Source organism: Corvus moneduloides, chromosome 3 (assembly GCF_009650955.1).
Source record: "Corvus moneduloides isolate bCorMon1 chromosome 3, bCorMon1.pri, whole genome shotgun sequence".
NCBI classification, from domain to species: domain Eukaryota; kingdom Metazoa; phylum Chordata; class Aves; order Passeriformes; family Corvidae; genus Corvus; species Corvus moneduloides.
This window is the reverse complement of record NC_045478.1, coordinates 117,757,813-117,765,230: the sequence shown is the minus strand read 5'-3', so window position 1 is coordinate 117,765,230 and position 7,418 is coordinate 117,757,813.

The window sequence follows — 7,418 nt, the reverse complement described above, 5'->3', positions numbered from 1 at the left end:
TTGGCAGGTTTTGTCTGAGCCACAGCAGGCACCTCCAGTAGGGCTGGCAGGCCATGACTTCATGAGGCTGCTTATGAAATCCACCTTCTACCTGCTAAATTAAAACATAAAGACTACAGCAGAGATCTCCTAGTTTTATGTTTGTAATAGGAATGAGCCACTTAAACAGCTCCATTTTCTCTAGGTTATGGACTAACTTCAGTGGCTTTGGATAAAAAGCCAGAGCAGCCTGGCTTCAGGGGAACTACTTCATGTTTCAGCCTGATGCCTCAGACTGAATTCAAGTTGAGGGGATGAGGCTATCACGTCAGCAGCACTCTTGCTTAATGTTTTGAGTCACATATTGTATTAGTCACAAGACACAGTAATTGTCTTTCCATCCTTTTTTTCTTACCAAGATGAATAACCTCTCTTATGGAGCAGGTTTTCCTAGGTACTTTTGATTAGAAACAAATGGGTCACCTTCCCAAAAAGCTACTGAGCAGATTAAAAAACCCAACCAGAACCCTACACACACACACACACACACACACACACACACACAACTCACAAAGATCAAATAATCCTGCAGTAAAAAGAAAATTTTACTATTTACTTGTGAAAGGAATGTCAGCGGTCTTGGTCCTGGGAGCTGCAACTGCAGTGTGTGGAGCATCAGTGTGCAAACCTCTGGGTACAGCCCCACATTCCCTGGATGCAAATCGCTCCAGCAAGGCCCCTTCTCTTGCTCCCCTGCTGTCCAGTAAATCATGCACAGGTTATCCTTCTCATCCCACCTCATTATTAATTCTTTTAACTAAAAAAAACCTGAGGGCCTTCTCACATGCAGCCTCCACACTGAAATAACCTCCACATTTTGGATTACAGCAATGAAAAGATGGGAACAGCCGGGTTTCTGTCCTCAGCTCAGTCTGGTGCAGTTCAGTGCCAGAGGGATCAGGGAAAAGGCTCCACACTCTAGGTGTGTTGTTGCTCTTCCCTTCCACTTCTGCAATATTAAGCCATCCAAAAAAACCAGGGCGGGGGGGGGAAGTTCAATTTTACAGCTCGGTGGTATAACAAAAACAGCCGCGCAGGGTTGTCCTGTGTCTTTCCCTAATCTGTGCCTCCCTATTTGTGCCTTCCCTCCCTGCTGCTTGCTGATGAGCAGCTCCTCAAACCCTTCTTCTCACAGCACATCATGGGTTTACAGGTGCTGGTGGGACAATCTCACAAATGAACACTAAATGTTTCAAGAAGTTGCCTTTTTATCACATAACTCTTTCTATTAAAAATAAGGCATCACTTAGTTCACCGTGCCATGTTTTGCAGAGCTCCTACACGTGAGCATGCCCTGCTTGCTTATTGTCCTTGCATATGTTTCTGCACCTCAGTCCAAATTCCCCATGGCTCTCTCCCGCCCTTTTTTTGGGAGGGTTTTCCTCACTATTTTCATCACAGAAGCTGGAGGCAGGCGCTGGAGGCAGGTGGTGGAGGCAGCAATTGGGTGGCCCTCAGCACCCCAAGATTCCTGCTGGGCTGGCAGCAGGGCTGGACATAAATTCACCATTATTTCTTGGGAGGTTGAGGTTTTTTGGTGGGTTTTTTTTTGGTTTGGTGTTTTTGGGGTTTTTTTTTTTTGTTTTGTTTTTTGTTTTTGGTTTTTTTTTGTTTTTTTTGGTTTGTTTTTTTTTTTTTTTTTTTTGGGAGGAAAAGCTGGCCTTTACTTATGCCCCAAACACCAAGCCCCGGGCACGAACCCAGCACGGATGAAAGTGGAGGGGAGGGAGTCAAACATGGCCGCCCTCCCTGAGGGGAGCCCGCCAAAACACCCTGAGGGCAAAGCGCCGGGGCCTCATGGCTGCCGTGCCGCCCCCACAGCCCTCCCCAGACACCTTCCCCTCAATCCCAAAGACCCTTCCCCACCAGAAACTTCTTCGGATATTTGGAAATAACGATGGGGACATTCGCCCACCTCGGGAGGGAGTGGAGCTGCACCGGCTGCGTTTCCAATTGCACTGGGCTGCCGTGGGGGGAAGGCGGGAAGCGGTTTCCCTCAGGGGCTGGAAGCAGCCAGAGGCAGCCCCGAGTAGATCTAGACCAGGTTTTCCCTTTCCAGGGAAATAAATACTCGGTGTATTGCAGCACCATCTGCTGGTTCTTGTAGGTGGGACACACAGGGATCTCCCAACGGGGTAGGAAGGAATAGAAGAAAGTTGAGAGGGGATTTTGAGTGGATTCTTACGCGTGGTCTTTTCCTGAAGATTTTCCTTCTTGTAAAGGCATTGAGATGTCTCTAAATAAGCAGTATGCGAAACGCCACCACCCAGAAAAGAAAGCGGATATATTAGTGCCAAGTTCAGGGACTTTTTTCTGAAGAAGTACAATAATCAAAACCCAGGTTTTTCCCTATTCCTCTGAAGCAAAGGGTGGTGAATCTGCAGAGCTCTTGGGGAAGGATTTTCTGAGGTGACCAACTGGTTGTGAGCACTTTTATTTTTCCTGTATATCTAACTCAGGCTGCTTGCCCTTATTTCTTTATGTTTGCATTTCATGAAGCTCTAAACCTCCGACCCTGTGGTCCTGTGGAGGGGCTGAGCCCACCCGCAGCCACCATCACTTTGCTAAGCCCTTACTGCCTTCCAGTGGTTCCTTTTTCCAGCCGGTTTCCTTCCTGGGCTTGATCCATCCCAACGGTGAAGTCATGTTGGTGAGCTTTACTGAAAGTTGTTCCTTGCTGTTAATTTACAGCCTGGTGAAGGCAAAAGGAAGAGGTTGGGGTTTTTCCCCTCTCAGTGGTTGATTTGAGATAATACAAATATTAAGAAACACATTACTTTGAAATTTTGTTATATAGAGAGGAATGGCACTCACCTCTTTTGCTTCTTTAAAATTCAAGTACAATACTAATTAAACCATGACTAAACAAAAGAAAACTGGTCCACCCTATAGAGTATTTGAAAAGAAAAAAACTTCCCTTTACAGGGCCCAGCAAATGTCCAAGGTTCAAACAAAGTACGAGGTGCTAACGAACAGTCTTGACAAACCTTGTTTTCCTGCACAGGGGCTCAGTATATAATGATTTCATTCAGCAGCTACTGTTCAAGCATGGAAAGTGTTGGTAAAGAAATCCCACAGAGATCAGACAACCATTTTCCTTACTTAAGCTTCCCCCTCTGCTCCTCCCCCGTTTGCCTTTCGGGCCTCTGCCAGTCATAACATAAATATTCATCAGCTGATATTTGCAGTAGCTGTGAAGTTATGAATGAGGCCAAACGCCTTTCTCTCCTGCCCCATCTGCAAAATGGCAGCTTCTGGTCTTAGCTCATGGTCAAATGACACTTTCCAAAATCCCCAAAGTGCACTTGCAGGCTTTTCAAATTCAGTCGGGCTTTTAATGCACGAAGCAGAAATGCTGTCTACCTAATATTTACCCTGGGATTACTGAAAAAAAAAAAAAAATATATATATATATGTATATATTACTTCGCTATGCTTTAAACTTTGCGATGCCTTGACGTAATAGACAGAAGTGTTGGCAGCTCAAAATGTTGGTTGGTTTATTTCAGGGGACATGACTGCTGCAGGTTTCCTTTCTGAATCAAATACCAGACACTTGAACCATTTGTTGTGCAGAAAAGAGAAATGGCTTTTATTCTTAATGCTGGTTTCTTAACCACCTGGGTGCTGTCAGAAGGAGCCGCATGCACTGGAAAACACTTTTAATAAGACTCCTTTAAGCCTGTCTTAAACCCTGGATCCTGAAAAATGGAATCCCTACTGCCTGTCATACGTGTTTTCTCTCTGCAGATTAGTGAGGGGCTGCTGCTTTAGAAATGTTCCATTCTCACAAAGCCTGGAATTATGCTCTCAAACCTACCATGGGTCAGCAAGACAGCGAGACATCTGATGTAGCTACACCAGCAAAGTGAAAAGCAGAGATGTCAGAGAAACAAGGTGACAGTGCAGAGATTTAATGAGTCTAATTCAGCAAGGTATCAACACTGGATTTTAGAGGATTAAAAATCCTAAATGCCCAGAGCCATTGGCAAGTCCTGATAAAGAGGCTCAGCACCATTCAGGATCAGGAAACTGGAACACCTTTTTGTAACTTGGGTTGCACAAATCAGTCATGCAAACTATTCTGTCTTGTCTGCTTCTCATAGATTCAGCCATAAATAAAAAAAATTACTGCCAAAAACAACACCTTCCTAAAGGAAGGTGATAGACTTAGAAAGTTTTAAAGATGTTGCAATCATCCCATTTGATTTTGACCATGAAAAAGCCAGAACATTTCAATCAACAAGTCTCCAATATCTTTTGGCCAAAATAGATCATATCTTCTCAAAAAAAAAAATTATGTTTCATTTAAAGACTACAAAGGACAATTTACCACATCCTTTGAGAATACTCCAACACTCAAAATCCTTGTTGCTAGAAAAAAAAGCCCCCATGTTTTGCTTTTAATACCTTCAACTTTCAGCCACAGCACCCTGTATGTCCTTTTTAGAGATGAAAGAGCCTCAAAATCATCTCACTTGCACCTCCAAACCAAGACCAAGTACTCTCTCTATCTTTTTAGTAATCAGCTGTAATAACACTTCTTGGAATATTTACACTGGCAAAGGCTGCAGAGGTGTTGGGTCTTGCATGGCTTCCCCCTACAGGCAAGAGGGTTTCACCTCGGGGAAATCAGACACAGATTCACCATCAGGACATAAGTGAACTCCAAAAAGTCGTGATCAGGGCAGGAAAAATTATAAGGCAGATGTTGGATACACACCTTAGCATGGCTCCTCTGCTCCCACATACAGGTAACTGCTTGGGGTGTGACATTACACATAAGATCAAAAGGCAGCCCCTTAGCCAGACACATCAGCAAAGTTTTGTTTTACAGACCTAAATCATGTGCTGGAGTGGACTCAGGATCACTTGATTTGGGAAGTTTAAATTCACAAATAGAAAACATTTTACTAGGAATTTCTGCTTTTGACAATAAACATCCCTTGAAGTTACACTCTGTTTTTTTGCACTACACCCAAAAATCCAACATTCTTACTAGGCTGATGATCCTGTTTTTATCAGCTTATCAGCTGTTTACATACTGCTGTGCTGCTTAAAAGCATTTTCTTGGGGCAACAGAAGTGTCTGTGTGACAGCACAAGTGAAGAGTAATTAATTGACACACTTCACTGAACATACAAATGTTGGGATGAGCTGTTCTGGCATTTACTGTGATGACACGGCACCACAGGATGGAATAACTATGGCCAGCACTGCAAACAAAAACAAAGGGGGGGGGAAGGATTAATCACAGTGACACCTCCTCACACCCACTGAGGCAGTGGCAATAGAGTCTGTGCTAATTCCAAGTTGAAAAGGAAAGAGAAACTTCAAGGAATTTCTCCATAGCCATTTTCTCATGAGAGTGGGAAGGTGAGACTGAAAAAGGCTAGCTCACGATGGTCTCTCCTGCATTCCCATATATTAATATTCATAGTAATAGACATATTACTTTTCCCGTGTTAACAACCAAAAAGCACCTCAGAGGCAAAAAAAATCCTCCAAGGTAAATATCCAGTGCACAGATTCAGTCAGAATTGAATGATTGTGCTACTGATGCCATGAAGATTTTTTTGCCTTTTCTTTCATACCCCTGTTATACCTTTTTTCAACTTCTGTATTCTTAGTGCTTTTTGCCTACATTCTTGGACTTGTTTGTCAAGCTGAGAGACTAAACATTTGAGAAGCTTCGTAGCTAGGGATCAGTGTGCCCCAGACCCCAAGGTCCTCTCCAGAACACATTCTGTAAACTAAGATAGAACCATCCAGGGGAAGGCTCCTTGGGGAGGGGGGCTCACTCGAGCCTCTCATTGGGGAATCTTTGATAGATATGCTAATTAGTAACACCTATAATTATATAGATCTTTTGTGGGTGTGCATTGCAGTGTGCATTTTGGTGCATTTGACCTGGACGTGTGCACCTAAGGATCCTTAAAATAAATACCAAGGTAAAATCCCTTTTCCCCTTCTAACCATGTTTGACTCTTGATTTTAAGACCAGGAAAAGGCACGACTACAGCCACAGCTCTAGAAATCATGGCAGCAGCCACAGTGTTGGCTGAGACACACTTTATGTTGCAGCCAACATCTTTGCTCGTCACATAGTACTGAAGATTTCCAAACACATCAGTAAACAGCAACATGGATTAATAAATGAGCTCAGGGGCTGGATATGCTCTACAGTTCCTTGTTCTTTGGATGCACTCTACATCCTCTATAATAACTTGACAATATGGTCCCATCCATATCAGAGCAATAATGGAAAAAGGATTGAGAATCAAAAGGAATCATTTTTTTAATCTTTTTATCTTTATGGTAAAAGGGCCTTTCTGCCATAGATCAAAAGTATGGTTTTGTGCTTGCAGAGGGGACACGTACACCCAAACCCAACACACTTGAAACTGATAAAAAGCAGAGCACGCAGATGGTTGAACTGTCTGGGTTGATGCTCATTAGCATGCCAGTGAATTATTTCGGGCGGGTGTGGTTTTGTAGTCTGTTATGCAGCAGTTACAAACCTACACATAACTACTTGCAAGTGACTATCCCTAGACTAACAGGAGATGATGCCAGAAGGTCTCCCCAGTGTCTCTGGCACCACTGAATAACCAGAACATAAGCTGGAGCTGGAACTATCAGAGATGTCTCTCAGACCTCCTGTACAGCTATGGCAGTCTTCCAGATTAGCAGGGAACACACAAAAAACAAAGGTTGGAAGGCTGAATCTGTTTAAGGTATAGTTTATGGATAAATAACACAGAGAATGAAGTACAGAGATCGTAAGATATTTGGGTTATTTATACATTAAAGTGTGCATGTCATACACCAGGGCTGTTCATCTTTCCGTTCACAAAAGATGGGTTGAGTGAAGCTCTGAGCAACCTGGTGAAGTGGAAGGTGCCTCTGTACATGGCAGGAGGGTTGGAACTAGATGAGCTTTAAGGTCCCTTTCAACCTAAGCCATTCCATGATTCTATGATTCAGCACCAACTCTGTAACAGTCTGGGAAATACCAGCAGCATTTAGAAGGTAACTGCACAGGCCTTGCCAAACTAAGAACGATCACCACAGCGGCCTTGCCACAGAACTTGCTGCTTTCCTCCAGCTGTGGCCTCAAAATTCCTGATAAAAGCAACCATCAAGCACCTCACATGACAGCTGCAAGTCCCACCAATTCAAATACTGTGAGCTTGATGGGATACACACAAAACTTCAAGTGAAACCTGTGAAAACTTGGGTGTCTCGTGGGAAGGTAAGGAGAACTGCACGTGTAGGTTCCCTTAAAGTTTGCCAGTCTCCTTTTTAGATTCCTTACCATGGCTATGGTGTATGAGAACCAGGGACTGGGTTCCTCTGCTGTGAAACTCAGTGCTTTC